Source organism: Herpailurus yagouaroundi, unplaced genomic scaffold, assembly GCF_014898765.1.
Source record: "Herpailurus yagouaroundi ecotype Mexico unplaced genomic scaffold, PumYag 163, whole genome shotgun sequence".
Taxonomy (NCBI): domain Eukaryota; kingdom Metazoa; phylum Chordata; class Mammalia; order Carnivora; family Felidae; genus Herpailurus; species Herpailurus yagouaroundi.
Genome location: NW_024412404.1, coordinates 58,010,187 through 58,035,164, shown reverse-complemented (window position 1 = coordinate 58,035,164; position 24,978 = coordinate 58,010,187).

Here is a 24,978-nt window from a genome sequence, read left to right as displayed (position 1 = left end):
ATTGTTTTTCGAGAGGTCTCAGGAAGGTGGAGACTGGGAGAAAGCTGGGGGTGTCAGTCCCACCAGTAAAATCTTGTTCTCGGGTAGTAGCACAAACGAGTATTTTCTGTAGGGTATATAAAATTGTTCTAAAAATCTTGGTAAACATCAAGATTTCCCATTCAACTCATCAAGGGTCTTTAAAGCACAAACACAGAATCCACCAGGTATCTAAACTTCTTGGCGAAGGTGATTTGGTTCTGGGTGGGGACATAGTGATTATTTAAAAAAAAAACTTTTTTTAAGTTTATTTACTTATTTTGAAAGAGAGACAGAGAGAGATTCAGAGAGAGAGGGAGAGAGAGAATCCCAAGCAGGCTCCACACCATCAGCGCAGAGCCTTGTGCGGGGCTCAAACTCATGAACCATGAGCCAAACTCAAGAGAGGACACTTAACTCACTAAGCCACCCGGGCGCCCCCATAGTGAGAATTCTTAACAGGCTCTAGTCTGTTCACTTAGTCTGGAGGGACCATGGAAGCATCTGAACTAACAGGACTTAAGCTCTTGTACCCAAGAGTCATGGTAAATGGACTCCACCTCCCTGTTCATTTCAGTATCTCCAGTGCTACTTTCTTTTAAGGCCACGAAAATCCCTGTAGGAGTTTTCTGTGGTGCCATCAGGGTAAGTGACTATATTACTACGATGTGGATTCATCATTTATATACCGTTTCCAAAGTTTGACATCTTGAAATAATGGCATGTAATTAGAGAGATTTAAAAAATAAAGTCAGAAAGAGAGATCACCAATCACATGGGGGGAAAAGGGTCATAGTGGTTAGATATGGTTCTATGGGAGAATATATGGAAAGATGGTCAGGATTAGATCTGGCTGTGACAGAAAACCCAAAGTAATATGGGCTTATATGAGAGAGAAGTTTATTTTTTTCTCCTTTAACAGTCCAAGGATAGACAATCTAGGTTGAGATGGTGGCCCCATGATCCACTTGGCTTCTTCTGTCTTGCTTCTCTGCCAGGTTTAGCTTGTACTCATGGTGCAAAATGGCTGCTTGAGTTCCAGCCATTCCATTAACCTACCAATCAGCAGGAAAAGGGGGAAAGCTGCACACTACACTTCCTCTAACATCCTGCTTGCCAGAAGTTAAATTATAGCTTCATTATATCTGGTTGCAAGTGAGTCAGGGAGATCTGGTTTCTATTCCGAGTAACCACGTGCCCAGCTAAAAATCAGAAGTTCTGCTTTGTTGTTGTTGTTTTTTTTTTTTTTGTTTTGTTTTGTTTTTTGTTTTTTGTTTTTTGTTTTTTGTTTTTTTTTAGAAATTCTGTTTTTAAAAAGAGAGACAAGAGGTAGTCTGGACACCCATTCTTAAGGAGAGAGAAATACTTTCCTGAACTTTATCTGTACGTTACAGCCATAGTAGAGTTCATTTCATTAAAATTTGAAGTGAAGAACAATATTAGCAATTGACCCATTTTTACTTACTCGGAGGGAATGACTTGGAAGATTGGAAATATATCCTTCTATGTCCTTGAACTGGATGCCCTCTGTGCTGCCCTCTCCACCCCTGTCCCTGTCACTGTCCTGTGGGCTAGCAATCAAAAGATATCTATTTTACCCGTATCCCCTCCCTTGCACTGCGGCTCTGGGCTGCCCGCCCGTGCTATTTGCACCTCAGTTTCCTCTTGAATAAAAAGTTCACAGTCGTGCCAACCTCAGAGGTACTTGGTGAATGTGGCTGTCCTTTGCTCTGAGTCACCCTCAACCTGACACACGCAGAACAGGTAGCAAAGGCTGGAATCTCCATGCAGGCTCCCAGGGAAGCCATCCATATCATCCACAGGATGGTCCATGTTTGATAGAAAAGGAACCTGCAGGTGAGAGGGGTTAAGAAATGTGCCTGGGTCACCCAGCTGGGCAGTGACAGCCAGGACCTCAGTCCAGTTCCTGTGATTTCTGGAGCCTGAGAATTCAAGCTCTCTGCTGGGCTAAAAATATCAAGTGTGGGTAAAAAGCCCCCTCTCCCTTTTTAACCCTGTGAAAATTTCAAACTTAGACAATTTTCTAAGTTTAACCTAGAGGCACTAAAGAAGAAAGACCGTCTTCTGGAGCTTACGGCCGTACCTGTTGATGGTTCAGGATGGCGTGTTTATAAATTTGACGTGGGGAATAAGCAAGGATAATTACTGTTTCCTTTTGTTTGTGCCTTAAAACACTGAGGATATGGCACCATTTTAAAAACAATTTTTTTAATGTTTATTAATTTTTGAGAGAGAGAGAGAGAGGAGACAGAGACGGAGCATAAGCAGGGGAGGGGCAGAGAGAGAGGGAGACACAGAAGCTGAAACAGGCTCCAGGCTCTGAGCTGTCAGCACAGAGCCCGACGCGGGGCTCGAACTCACAGCCTGCGAGATCATGACCTGAGCCGAAGTCGGACGCTTCACCGACTGAGCCACCCAGGTGCCCCTGTGTGGAACCATTTTTAAAGAGAACCTGAGTCTGGTGCAGCCACTGTTTTCCGCTCCACTGGAGATTTGCTCACATTACTCAGGGAGGGCAGCTTTTCTCATGACCCTCAGAAAGCCACCTGAAAGAGCCTTTGTCCCAGGGCCCCGAGGAGCAGCCCCAGTCCGCAGAGCCTGCTGTCCTGCACTCTGCCCCTTGCATGGTGAGCACTGGAGTAGATTCAGCCTCCACGTGGTGCTATTTCTCCGACTCCGCGCCTGTCAAGGAATCTGTCCTCCCTCGGATCACCGGTACCTTACTATGACCTGAAGGCCCAGGAAAGCATTTCTCCCCACACCCATCCTCCATCCGGGCACGTCATTCCTGCCAATCCCAGGAAGCTGGGTGTAGAGGGAGAATGTGGGCTCTAGGCAGTGGCTGGTGGGGGCGGGGGGTGTAGATAAAAGGCACCCAGGTTGGCACAAACCAGCCTGGGAAGCAGAAGGTCTGTTGGCTTGTGCCAGGCCGGATGGCTGCTTATTTTGCCTCTGTTTGAAGCCTCTGTGTGCCCCACTGGCCACGGGGCTCCTACGAAGGGTCATCATAGCCAGTGCCTTTGGATGGGTTTCTGCCTGAATCCTGAAATAGAAGACCAAAAAAAAGAAAAAGAATTTTTGTTTGCTTCTGAGTATGGGACCCTCCGCACCCCTTCCTTCTGATCACTGCCTACTCGTAGGCTCTACTTTCATTTATTTCTTTATTTGAGAGAGAGAGAGAGAGAGCGCGCATACGAGCAAGGGAGGGGCAGAGAGAGGGAGACAGACAATCCCAAGCAAGCTCCAAGCTGCCAGCGCAGAGCCCAACGCGGGGCTCGAACTCACGAATCGCGAGATCAGGACGTGAGCTGAAACCAAGAGTCAGATGCTTAACCGACTGAGCCCCCCAGGCTCCCCTTGACTTTTCTGACAACGTGAGGGAAGGTCTCACTCAGCACAACGCCCGGGTCACGCTGGATGCCTGGTAACTGCGTGTGGCACTGAGCCGAAGACAGAGTGGTTGACAGGAGGCCATGCCCTACGGACGACAGCTGGGTGGCTCTCATCACGGCTGGACCAGCTACCTCAAATCCATGAGTTGCTCTGTGTGGAACTGGAGACATTTCCCCCTCCACCCAGACACCAGCTTCTGCCCCAAGGCAACCCCGTGCCTTAATCGTTGGGCTGGATTTCTACTGGAAACTTCTGGTTTCAGAAGAAGATGAGCTATTTGCTTCCTTACCTGCCCAGCCTTTGATGGGAGGCTGTCCCCATTCTAGGAGAATGACGACAGCGGCACCCTCCAGCCTGCTCCCAGGAGCAGGGAGATGTGGGCGACCGTGCTGATAAGACCAGCAGGGGGCCCACTCAGTCTTCAAGGCAGGAGGAAGGATCCTTTATCCACTCTCCGAAGGCCGCGCTGGCCTGTCCCGCCCCCCCAGCTTGACCAGTCACTTAGCTGAGTGACCTTGGGCCCGTTGGAGACCCTCTCTCCATTTCTGTGTCTCGGCATCTCATAGGGTAGTGACAAGGACCCATTCAGCATATGAAGGGCTGAATGCAGCGTTGGGGCCATTGATGAGCTCAGTAAGAGTCCACTATGGTTACCTCTGTCTCCACAGGAAATCAGTCCCTGAATGGTTAGCTAGGGATGTGTTTAGTCTTGAGCATGTTTCCTTAGGAATTAAAGACATATACTTTGGGGCACCTGGGTGGCTCAGTCGGTTGGGCAACCGACTTCAGCTCAGGTCACGATCTCGCGGTTCACGAGTTTGAGCCCCACATCGGGCTCTCTGCCGTCGGGGTGGAGCCTGCTTCAGATCCTCTGTCTCCCTCTCTCCCTGCCCCTCCCCAGCTGGCATTCACTCTCTCGCTTAAAAACAAACATTAAAAAAAAACAAAACAAAACAAAAAAACCTTGTATGACTCATTCATTCATTCATTCATACAATTAACATTTATTGAGTATATAGTGGGGGCCGGGCACCGTCTGAGTGCTGGAGATCCCGGGATGAACATGGGTAACATCACAGAACTTACCTCCTAAGGGGGACACGGGGGAAGGGGAGGAAGGTGATGGAAAGTTAACAAGTGTGTGACCGAGGTTATTTCAGATAGTGGTTGGTTATCCATTGCTGTGCAGTAAACCACCCTAAAACGAGGTGACTTAAGACCACCGTTTCTTCGCCCAGGACTCTGCAATTGGGGCAATGGGTTGGTGGGGACAGCTCGTCTTTGCTCCACGTGGCATCAGCTGGCTCACTCCCTTGGCTGGCTCGCTGTTGCGGGCTATTGGCCGGCGGCTGTTGGCCGGGGCCTTAGTCCTCCTCGTGTTGCCTCCTCACGGCTCGGGTGGGCCTCCCATGAAGGAGCAGCCCAAGTGGGTGAGAAAGCATTCCAGGGTGAAAAGTGGCAAGAGAACTGGGAAGCCACCACAGGGTCCGGGGGAGGGAGGGGTGCCATCGGATCCCGCAATGGCGAGACATCTCTGTCCCTCCGTTTTTTTCATTCACAAAGTGGGAGACGTGACCGAGCGGCTTCTAAGGTTTCTTCCAGCTGATTTTCCCAGAAGCGCTTTGGTGGCTGCAGTTTCTGGATTTGGGTCTTTGCTGCTGCACTTTCTCACCCGGAGAGCAGCAAAGAAGCGGAAGGCTTCCTGGATGCTTCATAAGGAGAGACACCCAGTAATGACGGGGTCCTCAGCCTGGTCTCCGGGCTGTTTTCCGGGCCTCAGCATCGAGCGCATATGCACGCAAAGGATGTGAAAGGCGGGTACCCAAGCAAAGGCTCTTTTGAGCCAAGAAGGAGGAATATCAGTTAGCGAAAAGAATTTCAGAAGATACAATTCCTCTAGTCCAGACGAGGCCAGCATGTAAACCAAATCCTGAGCTGGTGTCACCCATGGTCTGGTAGGCCACCGGAATAGACATTTTTCTTTGCAGTTTAATTAGATCAAGATGGGGGCGCCTGGGTGGCGCAGTCGGTTAAGTGTCCGACTTCAGCCAGGTCACGATCTCGCGGTCCGTGAGTTCGAGCCCCGCGTCGGGCTCTGGGCTGATGGCTCAGAGCCTGGAGCCTGTTTCCGATTCTGTGTCTCCCTCTCTCTCTCTGCCCCTCCCCTGTTCATGCTCTGTCTCTCTCTGTCCCAAAAATAAATAAACGTTGAAAAAAAAAATAAAAAATAATTAGATCAAGATGGTTCATATATGCTCCTTAAAGAGGGAGCCGAGCATTTAAAATGATCCCAGAGATACTTTCCCCTGGGTATCTGATCCGTGAGGGGAGCCGCGAACCTATCCAAACGTGTGATAAGGAAGCTACATTGTGTCATTTTAAACTAGTTCAAGCCAGCCAGGCTGCTCCCCGCTCTGAGCTGCTGGCTATTAGCTGTCACCTAGCCTGGATGCGAGACAGGCAGGTGGATAAGGAAGACATCATCTCGTTAGCACCTGCAGGAACAGGCAAGCCGGGAGCCCATCACAGTCCACATCTTGGAGGCAGGCTCAGGCTCCAGCACGAAGCCCCATGTTAGATGGGCTTTTTCATTTCAATGACATTTTTTTTGGAAAGGTTAGAATCTAATCCTCTCTCAGGATGGAATTATTTCCGTTCCCACTGATCCTGCCGATAAATGAGGCAGGGTTTCATTTTTTTCTTGCTGCCGCGGTATCTCATTTTATAAAAGCCTCCAACAATGCCATAATTTATTGTAGCAACAGGATGGCTACGTGTAATGACTTGTCTACTTTCTATTAATTTTCTAAACGAATCTTTCCCCCTCACCACTGAGAGGCTGTGCATACCTTTCTCTGTGGGTTTCATTAAGACTGTTTGAAGTCATGATGGCAAGATCATTATGATGTCTTTGAAAGATAGTGGGTTTCAAAGAGTTGTACTTACAAGACTTAAAAAGCTTCATCATCTTAATTCCTGTCCTCAGCTACTTTTTCAGAGCTGTGATCTGGATGTGCAGTAATTGGTGTCATTTTCCTTACAAACTCACCCCTAGCTTTTTTTTGTTCTTATTACAGCTACCCCTCTTCTGAAGTGACACATGTAATAAGAAATTAAAAAAATAAGCCAGAGCCCAGCATCTTGTAAGGAATTCAAGGCCAACGTGCAAATGGCTGGCTCCATACGCTTGCACACAACACAGGGTTATGATACACATCCTTACAGAGGCGGGGAAACTGAGGCAGCAGATCTTTGTGAAAAGCAGTCTTTCTTAGATATCCTTTTCTCTTTTTAATTTTTTTAAACATTTATTTATTTTTGAGAGAGAGACAGAGAAAGAGAGACAGACAGAGAGACAGAGTGTGAGCAGGGGAGGGGCCGAGAGAGACGGAGACACAGAATCCGAAGCAGGCTCCAGGCTCTGAGCTGTCAGCACAGAACCCATTGCGGGGCTCGAACTCGTAAACTGTGAGATCATGTCCTGAGCTGAAGTTGGACACTTAACCGACTGAGCCACCCAAGCACCCCTTAGATATCCATTTCTTACAGTCATGCCATGGCCATGCCAGGGGGAGGGCCAGTGTGGGCACAAAGTAGACATCAATAGAGGAGTTAGTGGAAACATTTGCAAAATGTCCCCAAAGGTTGGGGACGGAGGAGACGAAGGAAAAAAGGGATCCATTCTGAGCCTCAGAGGCCAGGCTGGGGTTTTCAGCTAAGATGGAGGGAGGCTGGGGCCGGGCAGTTTGGGGAACAAGCAAATAATTCTCATAAATTCCTAAACCTGACCTTGATTTACAAAGAAGTGTTATATTCGAATTATAATCATTTCATTCTGCGACTGAAACTTCTAAAGCCTCCATTTTGCCGAGAAGTGAAGTCAGGAAACAAGATGTCAATTAACTTGTCCAAGCTCGTAAAGAAAGATCACACATTAAAATACAAGTTGTGATATTTCTAGTCTAGGACTTAACCGACTGAATCCTTCTGCCTATCCTGGTTAGTGTGAGGAGAAGACAAGGTGGTGGTTATGAGCTACATGAACCAAGGGGCCTCTTCTGCCCTAGTAGACAATGTGTTTATCATATCCAGGTATTCTATAGAAAACACTTTGTGGGTTGAGCCACAATTTCAAACCCATTCAGGATATATTCAGCATATAGGCTTAAACTGAATCTAGAACTCTTATTTTAATAAGTAATTAAATTTGCTAATTAACTTAAACTAATTAATTTTGAGAGAGAGTGCCTGCGTGTGTGCATGCGAGCAAGGGAGGGACAGAAGGAGAGTGAGAGAGAGAATCTTAAGCAGGCTCCACACTCAACACAGAGCCCAATGCAGGGCTTGATCCCATGACCCTGGGATCGTGACCTGAGCCAAAATCAAGAGTCGGATGCTCAACTGATTAAGCCTCCCAGGCGCCCCTAGGACTTTTGATAACGGAAGAGATATGCCTCCCTAGCTAAGCATGTCTTATTGATTTCTTAGATGGGGGTAATTGATTTCTTAGATGTGTGATAATATGGAAGGACACAGTACAAAAGATCAGCCTTTAGTAGGAAAATAATATTTTCGACACAGGGCAAATGAATCAAAGATGTTACCGGGAAATTTCCCTTTTGCTGCTCAGGAAATGTCTTAAAAATCGAGGGAGGGGCGCCTGCGTGGCTCAGTCGGTTGAGCTTCCGACCTCGGCTTGGGTCATGATCTCAATGGCTCGTGAGTTTGAGCCCCGTGCCGGGCTCTGTGCTGACAGCTCAGATCTTGGAGCCTGCTTCAGATTCTGTGTCTCCTTCTCCCTCTCTGCCCCTCTCCCACTCACTCTGTCTCTCTCTCAACAATAAATAAAAACATTTAAAAATGTTAAAAAAAAATCAAAAACGTGGGAATATTGCAGAAAAATACAGTTGAGGAAGAAGGTCTCTCCACGGTGCAGGCTTCTTTAAAATTGTCTTGTGCCCTTTCTGACATACAAACTATTTTGCTAAATCCATTCATGTTAGCCTGATGAACTCTGCCTCCACCCAAACTCCCCTCCGAGCAGAGTGATTGTTTCTTTTGGATGAATCCTGTGTTGGGCCACATGCTCAGCGCTGCCTTCGCACCGTCTTTTTGCAATCTGCTTTGAGAGCTTGCCTTCCGTCAGAACTCAGCGTTCAGTGCCATGGTCTGGGATGGTCCCCTTCAGAGTTGGTAGTCATGCGACTTTCCATTCGGAGCACTGGTTTCTTCTCCAGTGGTTCCCTCACTCAAGATGATAGGATCTGGAAAGAATTTTCTGAATGAGAGAGAGAGAAGCAAAAGGTACTGTGTTGTGCAGTGTTATTTTCACTTTTTAAAACCCACAGTCTCAGATGCACCCGCCGGACTATTCTGGAAACACATGAGCTCCAGTCCTAGCCGAGGTCTCTGCTGGTAGGAGTCCTTCTCACCCGAAAGGGACCGTGTGTTAATAGCTGTATTCATGGAAGTTAAAATTAAATTTCTGTGTGTTGATGTAAAGCCAGCTTTCCCCTCAGGGCTATTTATTTTAAAAATCCAAAATAGTATGGGGTCCACAGCCTATGCCGCAACGTAAGCAAATTGGGGTCTGTGCTCTGAGCAAAGCCTCCTTTGTGTTGGCCCTTGCGACGTGATGCCCTCCAGCAGAAACCTGGCAATGTGTGGGCCTCCCTTTCCCCTTCCACATGTGGCAAGCTCAGGCAGTTTGCAGATTCGCCTACAAGAGCAGTTGTTCAAGATTTTTATACCTGGAGGCAAATGCTACAATAAAGGGAGCTGTCCCTGACGTGCCACCATCAGACGGTGGGGTGGGGGACGGAGTAGGTGTTGAAGACTCTGGCCCTCGTGTGCGGTCACTTTTCCTTCAGGGTCCGAGGCTGGGATTGGTGTTGTGCTTAAGCATTTTTTTTTCTTCTTCTTTTTCTCTTTTTAATGAAAAAATTTTTAATCTTTATTTTTGAGAGCGGGGAGAGGGGCAGAGAGAGACCGGGAGACCCAGAATCCGAAGCAGGCTTCAGGCTCCGAGCGGTCAGCACAGAGCCCGACATGGGGCTCGAACTCACAAACCGTGAGATCATGACCTGAGCCAAAGTTGGAGGCTCAACTGACTGAGCCACCCAGGCGCCCCTCTTAAAATTTTTTTAATGTTATTTGTTTTCGAGAGAGAGAGAGAGACAGAGCACGAGCGGGAGAGGGGCAAAGAGAGGGGGACAGAGGATCAGAAGCTGTGTCTGTGCTGACAGCAGACAGCCCGACGCGGGGCTCGAACTCACAAACTGTGAGATCATGACCTGAGCCAAAGATGGAGGCTCAACCAACTGAGCCACCCAGGCGCCCCTGAAACATTTTTTTCAAATAAAAAGATTTTTTAAATTAAAAGTAAATTTCAGGGGCGCCTGGGTGGCGCAGTCGGTTAAGCGTCCGACTTCAGCCAGGTCACGATCTCGCGGTCCGTGAGTTCGAGCCCCGCGTCAGGCTCTGGGTTGATGGCTCGGAGCCTGGAGCCTGTTTCCGATTCTATGTCTCCCTCTCTCTCTGCTCCTCCCCCGTTCATGCTCTGTCTCTCTCTGTCCCAAAAATAAATAAACGTTGAAAAGAAAATTAAAAAAAATAAATAAATTAAAAAAAAAAAAATAAAATGCCTTTGAAAAATCCCAAAGGCCTTCTAGTTGAGGGAGAACTAGCCTAGGCAGTGGTGGGAAGTAGGACGGGTCAGCATAGACCCTCCCTTTGCAACCCCAGCCAACCCTCCACGGAGCTGCGGGGAGCCTGTCGGGCTGGATTCGCCCTGGGCGTCCACGCTGGCACTTTTTATTGTCACCCAGAAGAAACCCGTCTGGCTGACGAGAGGGCTTGGCTCTTCTCCCTTCTCGGAAGCGAGGGCTGCTTACTTCTCCCTTCGCGTTGGTTGCGAAACGTAACAGATGAAGTGTTGGCCGTCAGGCAGGGTGAGAAGAAAGTAGTGATGAGCAAGCGTGAAGCGACTTCCTCCTGTTGGTGAGAAGCATGTTTGTTTTTCTTGAAGAGCATCGAACGATCCTAGTGGTAACGGCTACCCGCCTGTGTGTTGCATGACTCAGTTGCCCTCCAGCGGGGAATTCTATCGTCTCGCCCACAGGTGGTTGGCCATGTTCTATCCAGGACTCCTGACCCGGGAGGGGACAGCATCGGCCTCCGGGGCAGCTGGGTTTCCCCTTCCTTTGTGCCTCGCTTGGGATCCATGAGTAATCGACCCATTGTCCGGGAGAGCGCCCTCCGCGTCTCCGGGCAAATTGAGCAGAGCTGGATCTATAAAAGCAGAACCATAAATCAGCCCCGTTACAATGGCAAAGTTCTTGAAAGCACCTAAAAGCCCCACATGCATTGCTCCTAGTTAATAAGCAACAAGGTAGAGCCGAAGTCACTGGCCTGGTGGAGGCCAAGTTAGAACCAGAAGATGGATATGTGAAAACCAGTCACCCAGGAAAATCTAAGCCACCCGAAGAAACACAACCAACTTCAAAGGCCTCTTGTTCCTTCTATACAATGCTTTGCGGGCTGAATACTGTGTATAAAGAGCGCAGCTGGGTCTCCCGTGAATGCAGCTGTTAGAACACATTTGGTGCAAACTCTATCAAAGGGGACTTTCTCTTAAAAATTCTTTAAACCTTCCCCTTGAAGTATCGCCTGGATTCCCCATGACATGATGGAAAGCTGGTGGCGGCCTCCTCTTCTAAAGGTTTGGACGCCTTCGCGTTCTCTTGCTTGCTCGTTTTCTATGACCCCCAAACTGTCGATGACAACTTGCAAGTGCATCATCCATTTAATCTATGTGTGTGTGTGTGTGTGTGTGTGTGTGCGTAAAATTCTAGTTTATTGGCCTTCTCATAGCACGTTTGTTTTAGGTTTACATACGAATCACAGAACTTTACATTCTTTCCGTCTTCCTCTTAGAATTGATTGTTGTCTCTTGGGTTGTCTCTTGGGTTGTCTCCACACCCCATACCAGCCCCCCAGAGCCCATCAGCATCATGGGAGTACACGTTCCGCAACAACCAAACGTCCATAGGGATGTCTCTGGCTCTTCAGAAAAACAAAACACGCCCCCCCACACAAAGGATGTGTCACGTTTGAGAAAAAGTGTTTAGCTAGAGGGGTACGGGTTTAATAACAAGAAGAAAACATGTTCAATAGTTTACATTTCAAATGCCTAGTTCATCATGTTCTTTTCACTGACGTAACGTGCTTTTGCTCAGTTGCCCGTAGAAAGTACACCTGCTCAGTTCTGTGTTGCAGGTGACACACACAGCCATATGGCAAAGGTCCCATAGTGTCTTCAGTGTCGAGACGAGGCGTTGCCACTCGTCCACACCCTGGCCAGCACGTACTGATGGTTTGGGCAAGCGGCCACTGCTGCCCTTCTCTAAGCTTTGTGCTTAACCCTTAAAGTATCTGCTCCTCCCCTTCAACCCTCATGCAAAATCATTCTCCAACCTTCTGTAAAGAATCCAGCTTGGCGCACGCAGGGATTCAGAATAGGTTAGTTTCCCTAACAGAGGGATATTTAGCCTGGGAGGTCCCTGGACCCTAGAGAGTCCACGAATGGGTTTTAGGGTTGCGACCACTCCTTGAGAGCATATACACAGTTTTTATGTCTGGAGACTTGTCTTGGTGAGGAGTGGGCTTGTGGTCGGTCCCCGATGGATTCTAGGAGGAGTCTGAGACCTGGCAAAAGTTCATGGCCATCACTCGGGCTGGTTTCCTGCCTCCAATTTCATTCTCTTTCCAGCTCATCCTGGATCTGACGGCATAATCTATCCAAAATCTACCTTTAGGTCTCGTAGCACAAGCCAAAGCCTGCCAAGGCTCCCCTTGCGGGCAGACAGCACACACTCTTCCGGCGGCCTGCCTGGTTCCCTGTCCTGAGGCTCTCTGCACCTCTTCTTCCAGAATGTTCTATGTACCATCTCCCCGACACGCCATGCTTATTTGCATCCTCACATGCCTTCTCTCATCCCTTCCCCACGTTCTCACTCTTCAGCTCCTTTCAAATCTAACTTTCCCGTGATGACTTTCTCGCACCAACAAAGAACCTCCCTCCCTCCCACAAGCTTGAACCATCCATGCACGTTCTGACGCCTAATCTGACTCCCCTCATGATGTTATTTACTTCATGGGATCAACCTTATCCGTGTAGGTTTTGCCATCCAAACTGGGTTGTGAATTTCTTGAAGCCCAAGTTTCATTCATTCATTCATTGTTCAGCAGGTATGTATTCACTGTCTTGTACTTATGGGGCACTGGACCCAGGTGCTGGGTTTGGGCCTTCACTGTACCTGGGCCAGTTCTCATGGTTTTTAATTTTTTTTTTTTAATTTATTTTTGAGAGACAGAGAGAGACAGAGACACAGTGCAAGTGGGGGAGGGGCAGAGAGAGAGAGAGAGAGAGAGAGAGAGAGAATCTGAAGCAGGTTCCAGGCTCTGAGGTGTCAGCACAGAGCCTGATGCGGGGCTCGAACCCACGAACTATGAGATCATGATCCCAGTGGAAGTCGGACGCTTCACCAGCTGAGCCACCCAGGCGCCCCCTGGGCCAGTTCTATATACAGAGAACACACTCAGTGAACAATGAATGAATGAATGAATGAATGAATGAATGGATTTGGGTTAAACCAAGCCATGTCAGGCGTGCTTGCCTACCTCTGGAAAGAATATACAGCCAGAGTCTCTCTAGGTCTGTGGAGCCAAAGCAGAGCATTGAGGCGTGGAGATTCCTAAAATGTAACCTTCTGGAAGGGCTCAGTAAGTCCCAAGCAACAATTTCTTTCCACATCAAGGGAGACCACTTTCTGCTGACTCTGCACCATGCGTGGCAGGTTCCTGGCTTTGCTGGCTCTCCTTGGCTCTCCCTTTCCTGAGGATGGCTGAGCAAGAGGGGGACCAGAGTCCACCCTTTCATCAGAGCTCGTAACCCACAGTGAGGAGAGAAAAAGAAAACACCAGTCCTTTCTACCCACTGGGGCTTTGTAGCATTCTCGCCCCTCGGGGCCAGCAGCTAAACTAATATTTCTGATGGTGTTCCTTCCTGAAGAAGCCCACCTGTGGGCACGGGGTCGGGGGTCATCTTTGCAGGCGGTGGGTCGACCCTGCCCACCTTCAGGTGGGCACAGGAAGTGGGTGCTACGTGCACATGGCTTTTAGAGACTGCTTTGAAAGCCCCCGAGTGTTTGCCTTGGCTGGCTCCATGGGCACTTGAGTATTTGCCACGAGAGTTGGCCAAGCCGTCAGCTTGGTTTCCAAGGCCTTGCCTCTTGGTTGGGGATGGATTCTGCTGCTCTGCTTCCTTCAAAGAAGGGGAAATATAGCCCCTGAGACTTAGGAGCCGTGGCAAACCCGAGCTCTCTAAGCCACATCCCGGAGGCTCCGGGGCCTGGGCCCCATCACCTAGGGTTCTGTCCTCTTTGCTGCAAGCCAGAGCACCGGTTCTGCTCAGAAGGCCCCAAAGTCTGCTGTTATTCCTTTCCGCCTCCTGCTCTCCCCTGCCAGTAAAAATAAGAGAGGGGAACAGCTTTGATGGCGGACCTCCCTCAAGATGACGCGGCGTGTGCCCACAGAGAGAGAGATTGTGTGTCTGCATTTCAGCGTATCTTTACTAGGCTTTATTTCTCTTGACTTTGTTTTCGCAAAAGTCCCCTGCAGAGGTCCTGAGTAAACACCTTCAAAGTAATTTAGGTAAAATACACCAAAACGCTCTTTGGCTGGGACCACCGACCACGTGCTCCATGCTGGAATGGGGGAAAAGTCACCTTTTACTTTCTATAAAACGGACCCGTGTGAATATATGCTCAGTTACCTTTTAGTTTCATGGTGGTGAAATACGTGTATGAGAAAATGCACCGTCTTCACAAGCCTAAGGGGGATAGTCCCGTGGTACGCGGTGTATTCACAACATTGTGCGCTCGTCACCACTGTCTGCTTCCAGAACCTTTTTATCGCCCCTAAAAGAAGCCTTGTCCCCATCGGCAATCACCCTCCTCTCCCCTCCCCCAAACCCTGGCTACTGCTAGTCTGATTTCTGTCTCCACAGACTTCCCTATTCTGCACATTTCATGTAAGTGGAAGCAGACAACAGGGGCCTTTCCTGCCTGGCTTCCTTCGCTCGGTGTCAACCTTCCAGGTTCACCCCCATGGCGGTGTGCATCAGAATGCCTGTTCTATTTCCTATTTTCTCTCCTTTGAACTTCCGTTTCCACCCACACCTTCACTCTGGCTCAAGACCTTTTTTTTTTAAGTTTATTTACTTATTTTGAGAGAGAGAGAGAGAGAGAGAGAGAGAGAGAAAGCGAGTACGAGCAGGGTAGGGGCAGAGAGAGGGGCAGAGAGAGAGAATCCCAAGCAGGCGCCGTGCTGTCCGTGCAGAGCCTGACACAGGGCCCCAACTCCCAAGCTGTGAGATCATGACCTGAGCAGAAATCAAGAATCGGATGCTTTACTGACTGGGCCACCCAGGCGCCCCAGTTCAAGACCTTCGGAGGCTTAACTCGTCTGAACTTGAGCCCTCCTAACTAGAGTCCTTCCGATCTGGCCAGCAATCTCCAAACCATACCTGAGAACCACTCCCACCAGGGACCCCCGAAGGACTGGCTAAAACCGCAGCTTCCCAGCCCCACTCCACACCTCCTAAGCCGCTGTCTCTGGGGAGGGAACCAGAAAAATCTGTGTTTCTAACAAGCTCCCTGGGCACGGTGACGTGCACGTGTGAGCACCGGGGCTGTGGCACGGGGCTGGTGCACACTCCTCTCTAACGCCCTGGTCGAATCCCAATGCCTGGGCTTCATCCCCGTCTATACCCACCGGAACCCCAGCTCAAATGCCACATCCCCTGTGATCGGTGACACCTTCCTCAGCTCGTGGCTAGAAACCATTTCTTCTAGATTACGAGCAACCTGAAATCGGGGCCCAGGCTTCTCTTCGTATCCCGTGAATAATGTTCGTTCCCAAAACTCACTTACGTGCAGGCGCTGTCCTAGGTACTTCAAAAAAAGTGTTTTTAACGTCTATTTATTTATTTTGGGAGAATGAGAGCATGCGAGCATGCATTATGATGAATGTGGATGTAATTAATGCCACTGAATTGTACATTTAAAAATGGTTAACATGGTAAACTTCATGTTATTTACAGTTTACCACAATGAAAAAAAAAAATCTCAGCTTTCCTTTTCAACCGCTCGAATGAAATAAAGAACTGTGGGTTTGCCAGATTCTGCTGCGGAATCCGTGGGTCTTAGGTCTCCTTTGAATAGGCTCTATTAGGAGCTCGTCGCTGTTGAGCACATAATCTGTTTAACCTCCTCCTTCCCCGTCCCAGCTGCCGTGGTCTGACCTGAAAAGGATTTCTCTGAACGGCACCAGGGAGAGCGTGGTCCAGCTGAGGGTCAACCCCTGGGCAGCAGGCCTTTCCAGGAAGCCTCAGTCAGCAGATGTGCCCCAGGACATGGCCCGTTCTGGGATCGGATCATTTCTGGTTGTCCTGAAATGGCCACTAAGTGGAATCCTCATTCTATTATTAGAAATTCCCCCATAGCATTTGGCCTGTGTCCGTTCAGGGCGGACCCACCGACTTTCTAACAAGGAAACGAAGTATTGAATAAATTTCCAGATTCACCCCCAGCCTCGTGGATATGCCGATGGCGACTCTGTAGACCTGGCATAGTTGGGTCTTGCCAATCCCAGGACGAAGGAGGACAGGGACCAGGACAAGGGTCAAAACCGTTACTGACAGACAAGGCCCATGGGGCAGGGGGCTGGGTGGGGGGGAGCTGATGGTTGTTCTCAAATACAACCACATTCAGAGCATGTGGTTAATAACCGTCAATCATCTCCAGTTTATTTGCATATCATATTGATTTGATAAGCAAAAAAGTCCCCCATAGGAATTATATGCTCTCCCAAAGCCTCATGTACTCCAGGCTGTTTGGAAAAACCTTAACACTAGCTTGGCTTTCCTGAAAAGTCACTTACAGATATATTTATATTTAAGTTTATTTTATTTTGAGAGAGAGAGAGAGAGAGAGCGCGAGCAGGGGAGGGGCAGAGAGAGAGGGAGGGAGAGAATCCCAAGCCGACTCCGCTTGGAGCCTGCACAGAGCAGGACGCGGGGCCCCACCTCACAAACCGTTGAGGTCACGACCTGGGCTGAAATCAAAGAGTTGGATGCTCAACCAACTGAGCCACCCAGGAGCCCCTCTTTTATTTTAATTTTTATTATCCGTTTATCAGGCACATGTATCACTTTACTGTGTGCCCACTGCGTTCCAAACTCTTTACAAGTATCACCTCATTGAATCCTCCCGGTGCTCCTATGAGGTAGGTTCTGTTATTACGTCCATTGTACAGATGAGAAAACTGAGGCACGGGCCACTCTAAAGGCGATGGCACGGACTGCAGGGACATTTCCTAGGAAGGGCAGGCAAGAGGCTAGACAACCCACCATTCACGTGGAGGTTCGGCACCGCGTCCGCCTGAGCGTTACGTTCCTAGAAAGCCCAGGACAGGGCGCCGAAGGACGAGGCAAGAACAGGACGGCTCGCCGGCCACCTCTGTCTTCTGTCTCCTCCTCTCCCTCGTCAGCCTGCTCTCCGTGGCTTCTGGTGAAACTGAGGGAAAGAGGGAGGGGCCGATGTCTTTTTCCACCTGCCTCAGACTCTCTTGTCAGGAACTGATGGCAGAGGGGAGCCCAGAGTTTCCTGAACATCCACAGCACGAATACCATGAATGTGCCGGCCAAGTCATTTTAAGCGCAGTGCGGAAGTTGCCGGTAACATAGCCATTGTTGAAAGCCATTTTGCGAGGTGACTGAAATGCCATTGTTTCCTTCTGAATGAGGGCTGTGAATTGTCCCGTTGTCGGCTTCCTGGTTTTGATGTTGGACTTTAGTGACACAAGATGTTATCAAGGGGGGGAAAGAGGGTGAAGGGTACGAAGGCCCTCTCTGCCCTATTTTTGCAGCTTCCTGTGTATCTATAATTATTTCAAAATAAAAAAGTTTCTTACAAATGCCATTGTTTAAGGGGCCAGGGAGCCGTAGCCCCTTCTTTGGCCATGCTATGTGTTTCTCCGCGCCTAGGGGCTTCCTGTCGGCTGATTTCTGGGCTGGGCAGGGCTGTGCTGGCCCCCGTCAGAGGCTGACCCCCCCCATCTTGGTACGTGTCCCCTTCTCCCGATACTGGGGGTTCTCTTTCCTGCTCTAGAGCTGGGACGTTTTAAGATGATTCCTTGGGGGCGCCTGGGTGGCGCAGTCGGTTAAGCGTCCGACTTCAGCCAGGTCACGATCTCGTGGTCCGTGAGTTCGAGCCCCGCATCGGGATCTGGGCTGATGGCTCAGAGCCTGGAGCCTGTTTCTGATTCTGTGTCTCCCTCTCTCTCTGCCCCTCCCCCGTTCATGCTCTGTCTCTCTCTGTCCCAAAAATAAATAAAAACGTTGAAAAAAAAAATCTTCTAAAAGATGATTCCTTGGGTGCCACCAGGAGCCCGCTCTACTGTCCCCATAAATCTCAGGCACATTCAGCCCTGAGACTCCCAGCATCCTGTGGACCTGCCCTTCCTGTCCCCTGCTGGGCACGTCACATTCGCTGTGTCACTCAGCTCTCTCAACGCCAAGGGAGGACTCTGACCAGGGAAGTGTGGGTGTCTGTGGGGGAGGGGCAGGGACCCCCCCGGTGGCGGGAACCGCAGAAGCGAAGGCACGGAGGCAGGACCCCGTGGGCCAGGGTGAACGACTGAGGTACCCTGGGGTTGAACCATCCCACGGTGACCCGTTCTGAGACCCAGAGTTAACGAGCCTCCTGGTACGTGTGGAAACGAGGTTCTCGGGCAGCCGGGAGGCAGTCTGGTCTTCCTTCAGGCTCAGGACACAAGGGGCTGTCACCTTGTGCAGGTTCAGGAAAGCCTGTGAAATGTCTCCTATTCATGCGGCCAGGCCGCCGGGGCCCACCTTACAGCCTCAGACGACCCCGGACCCTGGGTCTCAGTTCGCTTCTGTCTCCACGTCCTGGCATTCGGGGCCGGACCTCTTCGGGGTGGCAAAACACAACGGCACCAACAGTGAAGTCCCCAAACCCGCAGAACAGCCAACCCCTGTGGGTTAGATTTGACTAGAAGGCCTTGGGGTCGAGAGGCGCTTCAGGAAACCCAAAACTTCAGGCCCCAGATTTGGAGGTTCAGGGTTCACTCCCCAGGCATTTTTCTCTCCATCTCACCCGGGTTCGGCTTCAGAGTTGAGGGTTTTCCATTGCTTCGGGAAACGAGCCTGACAACCCGAGCTCTGTGGCTGCACACCCCTCTCCCCACCAGGATAGCTGTGCCCCCAGAGGATCACGGGGACCCTTCCCAGCCCACCTTTCTTCCCCTCGGAGCCTGTTTCTGTCCTTGTCTCCTCTTGGTCCTTTGAACAGGTGAGAAGGAGGCTGCTTCCTCCACCCCCACCTCCAGCCTCGCCTGTTTTTTGTGACCCTTCTCCCACAGATGGCCAGGCCCCTTTTCACAGGCTGTTTCTGAATTTTGGCCTCCGGTCTGAGCCGACCGGCTGCTGCATTGGGGCATAGAGGTTGGCACTTTAATTTTCTCCCTAAGAGGCTCCCGTCTTGGCCATAAGCTCCCTGGGTGGGCGGCAGGGTCTCCCAACAGGAGGGCGTCCATCCTGCGCCTGGGCTTCCCACCTGGTAGACACAGGCTGCTGGATGGCCGGCCACATCCCCCCTGGGGCCAGAGGGCCCTCTGAGTGATAGCAGCCTCCAGCTCCAGGAAGGTGAGTAGGAGGAAAAGCAGGACCTGTATCTAACAACCTCACTTAAGAAGTGGTGAGAGAGAGAGAAAAGGGCGTCTGGGTGGCTCAGTCGGTGAAGCGTCGGACTTCGGCTCAGGTCATGATCTCGCGGTTTGTGGGTTCGAGCCCCGCCTCAGGCTCTGTGCTGACAGCTCAGAGCCCGGGGCCTGCTTCGGATTCTGTGTCTCCCCCCTCTCTCTGCCTCTCCCATGTTCATGCTCTGTCTCTCTCTCTCTCTCTCAATAAAAAATAAATGTTAAAAAAAATTTAAGAAGTGGTAAGAGAGAAGAAAGATGCCATACTGTATTGTATGTTGAGAGAGTAAGGTCGCCATCACGGACAGACAGATGCCCTGCTTGCTAAGACCCTTGTCTGGCTTCATGCCCAGTAGCATCAGCACCCAGCTGAGTGACAGTAGCTAACACTTCTATACCCGCACTGTCCTGAGTGCTGGTCACCTGGGAGCTCAGTGAACCCTCACGACAGCCTCATTTTACCAATGAAAACTGAGATTTAACCACTAGGGGGTTTGAACCTCTATGGTCTGACTCCAGGGGCCTCGCTATTAACCACTATGCAGCAGTTAATAATAATAATTATAATATATCAGATAATAAATAATATCAAATATTTAATATATAAATGTTATATTCCACACTATATAATATTAATATAATAGATGCAATGATATATAATATAATGTTATTATACTATTATGTCATATATAATATATAATTACCTATATAGTAAATATGTCATTATATGTATACTATACTTAATTTTACATTAAATAATATTAATTTTGATATTTGAATAACAATATGATTAACATGGTAATTTAATAGTAATAAGATATTTGCTAAGTCCTTCTTAAATGCCAGGCACCGTGCTTTGAAACACATCACCGCACACTCTTCTGGGGAAGGCGTTTGTGTCCGTCTTACGCGTGTAAAAACGGAGGCTCGGTTCAGCACCGGACTCAGGCTCAGACTGTGCTGCTTCCGTCTCCTGCTCCTTATTTGGGGGTTATCGGTGGGAGGGAGGCTGTCACGCGCTGCCCGGGGAGGCAACCCCAGCTGTGCTGTCCCAGGTGCCTTCTGCACGTGAACTTCTTAGGGGCTCGGTCTCTGCCTGTCAGGTGCCTTCAGGTATCTGCCTCCTGCTTTTGCGATTCTTACCGACTGTCTTTCCCCGATGTCCTGACTTGCCCAGTACGTGAACCCAACACGGCCGGACTTGAACGCCACCCCCGTGTCAGACGTCCCACCCACCCTGCATCACCAGGAAACCGGAACCTTCTTCAGCTGCCCTTCCTGTCACCCACCCCCATTCTCTTGAAACTCTGGGGTCATCTTTGGCTCCTTTTTTCCCCACTTCCCTTAACCCCAACAGTCACCAAGTCCAAGAAAAGCACACTTGTGACGTTCTAGTGGGGAAAATCCTGGAGCGGCCAGATGAGAGCCTGGATCCCTGGATCTTTCTTCCCAGGCTCATAATATCATCTGATAAACCCAAATCCTCACGCACTGAAGGTAAACTGTGCTCTGAGGGTACATCAACCTTGAACCTCTCTCTCCAGCCTTCATGGGCTTTGGGGTGCCACCGTTAATGGACTCAATGTTTGTGTCGAGGCCCCAACCCCCCGTGTGGTGGTATTTGGAGATGGAACCTTCGGGAGAGGATTAGCTTCAGGTGAGGCCGTGAGGGGATTCGTGTCTTATACAAAGAGGAAAGGGACACAACAGCTTTCTTTCTCATCACAATGTGAGGACACAGCGAGAAGGGGGCCTTTTGCCAGCCAGACGCCAAATCTGCTCTCGCCAGGCACTGGAATGTTCTGGCACCTTGCCCTCGGACCTCCACCTCCAGAACTGAGAAATGAATGTGTGGGTTTAAGCCCCCCACTCTGTGGAATCTTGTTTCGGCAGCCCGAGCTCACTAAGACACAGCCTCTCAGGACCTCCATGAAGGGAAACGGCGCCAGCATCGGGCCAGGGAGCGGCCTCAGGGCCCTGGTCTGCAGCTCTCCCTGCGGGCTCCTGGGGCCCTGCTGAGGGAGTGTCTGACTCTGTTAGCCACGGAGGGCCGGGGGGAGGTGAGGGACCGAGGGACCCAAGGAAGTGGGACAACAGGGTTTCCTCTGTCAGCTCTGACCAAAGCTAGAGCTACCCTTGGTGGTCACGACGACACAAAACGGCCTTCCGGTGTGCGTGAGGGGCCCAGTTCTCCCACAGGACGAACTTACGATTTGGTGGTTGTCCTCCCTAAGGGCCCCACGTTACATCCTGCTTGGGCCTAGAAAATTCGAGAGATTCTGTTGCGCATTCCAGCCCCAACTGTGTTAGGAGGTTGGCCTCCCAATGACTGGGCAAGAGTTTAACTAGCAACTTCCATCTGGTCCCCAGGCGAATGGCTCCTGCAAAACCCTCACCCCCCACCGCCAGACATCATCCTAAGCAAGCAGCGTTTTGGCACAGACTTTGATTTCGATGCGCACTCATAGGCTTTGTGTCATGTGTATTTTGTGAAAAGACTCGGAATTTCCTATTTTGAAATCTAGGCCTGCCTTCACCCTGCTGCTGTGGGTTAAAATACTTAAATTGCTCGTCTCCAGCCACGCACAAAATAGGATAAAAGTCTTCAAAGCCGAAAGTCAAGAGGTCACAAAGGGAGTGCAGACCCCACCTGGTCCTAGTTCCTTCCCCAGAGGCCTCCACTGCTTTCCCTTGATTTGGTGGGAATATTCCAGAGATGGTCCGCACAGACTCCGTCACACGTACAAATGCTCTGCGACTCCTCCTTACCTGCACGGCAGCACATTATACTCGCTGTCTGCTGCTCGATGTGAGCAAACACCTCGGATAATGTTTCCTCCATTCCTCTTCGTGGTCTGCATGACCTGCAACAGACCTCATCAGCCTCCTAAAAATGGACATGTGGGTTGTTTGCAATCCTTTTGAGCCTTGCTCATCGGGGAGGTGAAATATGGTATCTAACGGGATGTAAATTGTGCCGTAGTTTTGTTTTTCATGACGAAGGTTGAGCATCTCCTTACGTTTAAGCAAAGTCGTTTGTATGGGGTCTTCTCTGCAGGTACTGGGTAAGTCTTTGCTCTCAGCTCCTTGGGTCTCCGTGGTAAGGAGACGCGCTTAAGCCCATTCACATTCCTTACACCAAAAACTTGCCGCTCAGGGCATGTATTAGTGACGGCTTGCGGGAGGGTTGGAGGAGTCCCCTCTGAGTTGGGAGATGGTGCTCAGAGGAACAGGGAGGGTTGTGAGCCCCGGCAGGACAGGAAAGCTGGCAGCCTGCGTTCCAAGGAAGAAAACTATTTCCATTAACCTAGGCATCTCTCAAATGTTCTAACATTCCGTCAACAAAAGTAGCCAATTTTCTTTCTTTAAAAACTTTTTTCAAGGTTTATTTATTTTTGAGAGAGAGAGAGAGAGAGAGAGAGAGAGGCAGAGCATGAGCAGGGGAGGGGCAGAGAGAGAGGGAGACACAGAATCGGAAACAGGCTCCAGGCTCTGAGCCATCAGCCCAGAGCCCGACGCGGGGCTCGAACTCAACGGGGCACGAGATCGTGACCTGAGCCGAAGTCGGACGCTTCACCGACTGAGCCACCCAGGCACCCCCGATTTTCTTTCTGGAGGCTCTACCATGTGCCAGGAAGTGTGCTAAGCACATCAAATGCCTTATTTCCTTTGAGCCACACTGTCAAGTTAGTACTATTACACCTGTCTTACAGGTGAGAAAACCGAGGCACAGAGGGGTCAAGCAAGTAGTCTGGGGCCACACCATGGTGGTCAGGATTTGAACCGAGGCTGTAACTTTCATGCTACACATCCTCCCCCGGGGATGGGCAAGTGCTTCTCAAGCTGGTGGGTGTACGAGTAACCTCGGGAGGCCCCTGGGTGGCTCAGTCAGTTGAGCGTCTGACTTTGACTCAGGTGGTGATCTTGCAGTTTGTGGGTTCGAGCCCCGTGTCACGCTTGCTGCTGTCAGTCTGTCAGCACTGAGCCTGCTTCAGATCCTCTGTCCCCCTCTCTCTGTGCCCCTCCCCCACTCCCTCCCTCTCCCTCTCTCTCTCTCAAAAAATAAATAAAACAAGAGTAGCCCTGGAATACGGGCATTTTGAGGAACTCAACCAAGAAGACCTTCCTGACTTCTCCGTGGTTACAGTCACCCTTGCTAGTGGTGTTCATCAAAGGGGCAGTTTTACTTCACTCAGCGACCGAAAAAACTATGGCATTAAGGATGGTGAGAAGCTCCTTGGCTCGGGGCTCAGATTTGCCTCCACTCCCTTAGACCTGCTTTGGTGGGAGCAGCCTACGAGCGTGGTTGTGCTGTAAGTGAAAGAAACACCTATGAAGGGACTTGTTTTCCCCTTCAGCCCCTCCACGCCCTGTGTCCTTCCGAAGCAGTGCATGAATCCCTAGCTTCTCCAGGCAGCCAGCTGGGGAAGGGAAGCCCCCCTGGCTCCTCCTGGGAGGAGCCCCACTCACCGCAGTGCTCAGGGAGGAGGGAGAGAATCTTGTGCACCTGCTCTGCCTTTGGCTGGGTCCTGGAGGACTTTCCGACCCCACCCAAGTTATGCGAGTCTTCAAGGCACGTCCAGGGCACGTCCCAGGATGGGGGCAGGGGGTTGGGGGGCAGGGGGGCGGGGGGGGGTGCATAGGTATCCGCCAGGGGCTCCTGGCATGCCGGGACAACCTGGGAACCTAAAGACAGATGACCTCAGGTACGAGCCTCCGATCTGTCAGTTTCTGGTGCCACTTCTGTCCCTTTCAGAGACAAGGCGTGTCTTACCTCCCCTGTTCACCCCGGGCCGGGATCAGCCACAGGGAGATTGCCGGAAGCTTTCACCTTGCTCCCCCAACTGACGCTGCCCGGCTCAGCACCCGCCTTGTTCTGACCCAGCCCTGAGCTGGGATGGGGAAGTGATGTCAGGAGTCTGTCCCCCACTGAAGCAGAGCAGTGCCCCATACCTGCCCTGCTGGCTGTGTCCTATGTCTGTCTTGCCACAGTTTCTGTAACAAAGTGCCGCTGATGGCTCAGCTCCAGGAAAGCAGCAAGTGTGGGCAGTGAGCATGCCCAGGCTAGTAAAGGCACCCTTGCCCTCGAAGTTGTCAAAAGTGTGTATGCGGAGATAGAGGGAAGGGTAAAGGGTGATAAATGCTGCAATAGACTATCTGCATAGAATATTTCCTCTCTCCCAAATATGCATCTTCAGGAGGAATTTTATTTATGTATTTTTTAAAGACTATTTATTTTGAGAGAGAGAGAGAGAGAGAGAGAGCACAAGCGGCAGAGGGGGCCGAGAGAGGGGGGGAGAGAGAGAGACCCCCAAGCAGGCTCTGCCCATTCAGCGCAGAGCCCGATGCAGGGCTTGAACTCATGAACTGTGAGATCATGACCTGAGCCGAAATCAAGAGTCGAATGCTTAACCGACCGAGCCATCCAGGCGCCTCATGGGGGAGTTTTATAGACAACGAGGCCAGGGTTGTTTTCCATCCGGGATTTATGGTGAATGGCTGAGTTGAACACGTTGTCAGGCTGAGTCATGCAGCCAAAGGTAGTCCTTCAGTCGAGCTAGCTCTGAAAGCCCCCAGGTGCCATTTCTATGACTAGTGAATCAGGGCTACTTGGTGAATCAGGGGTATAGAGGCTTCGAGGCCCTCCCGCTTTGTCTTCACCTTCTGTCTCACTACCCTGTATTGGAACCATGCCAAACCCTTTAC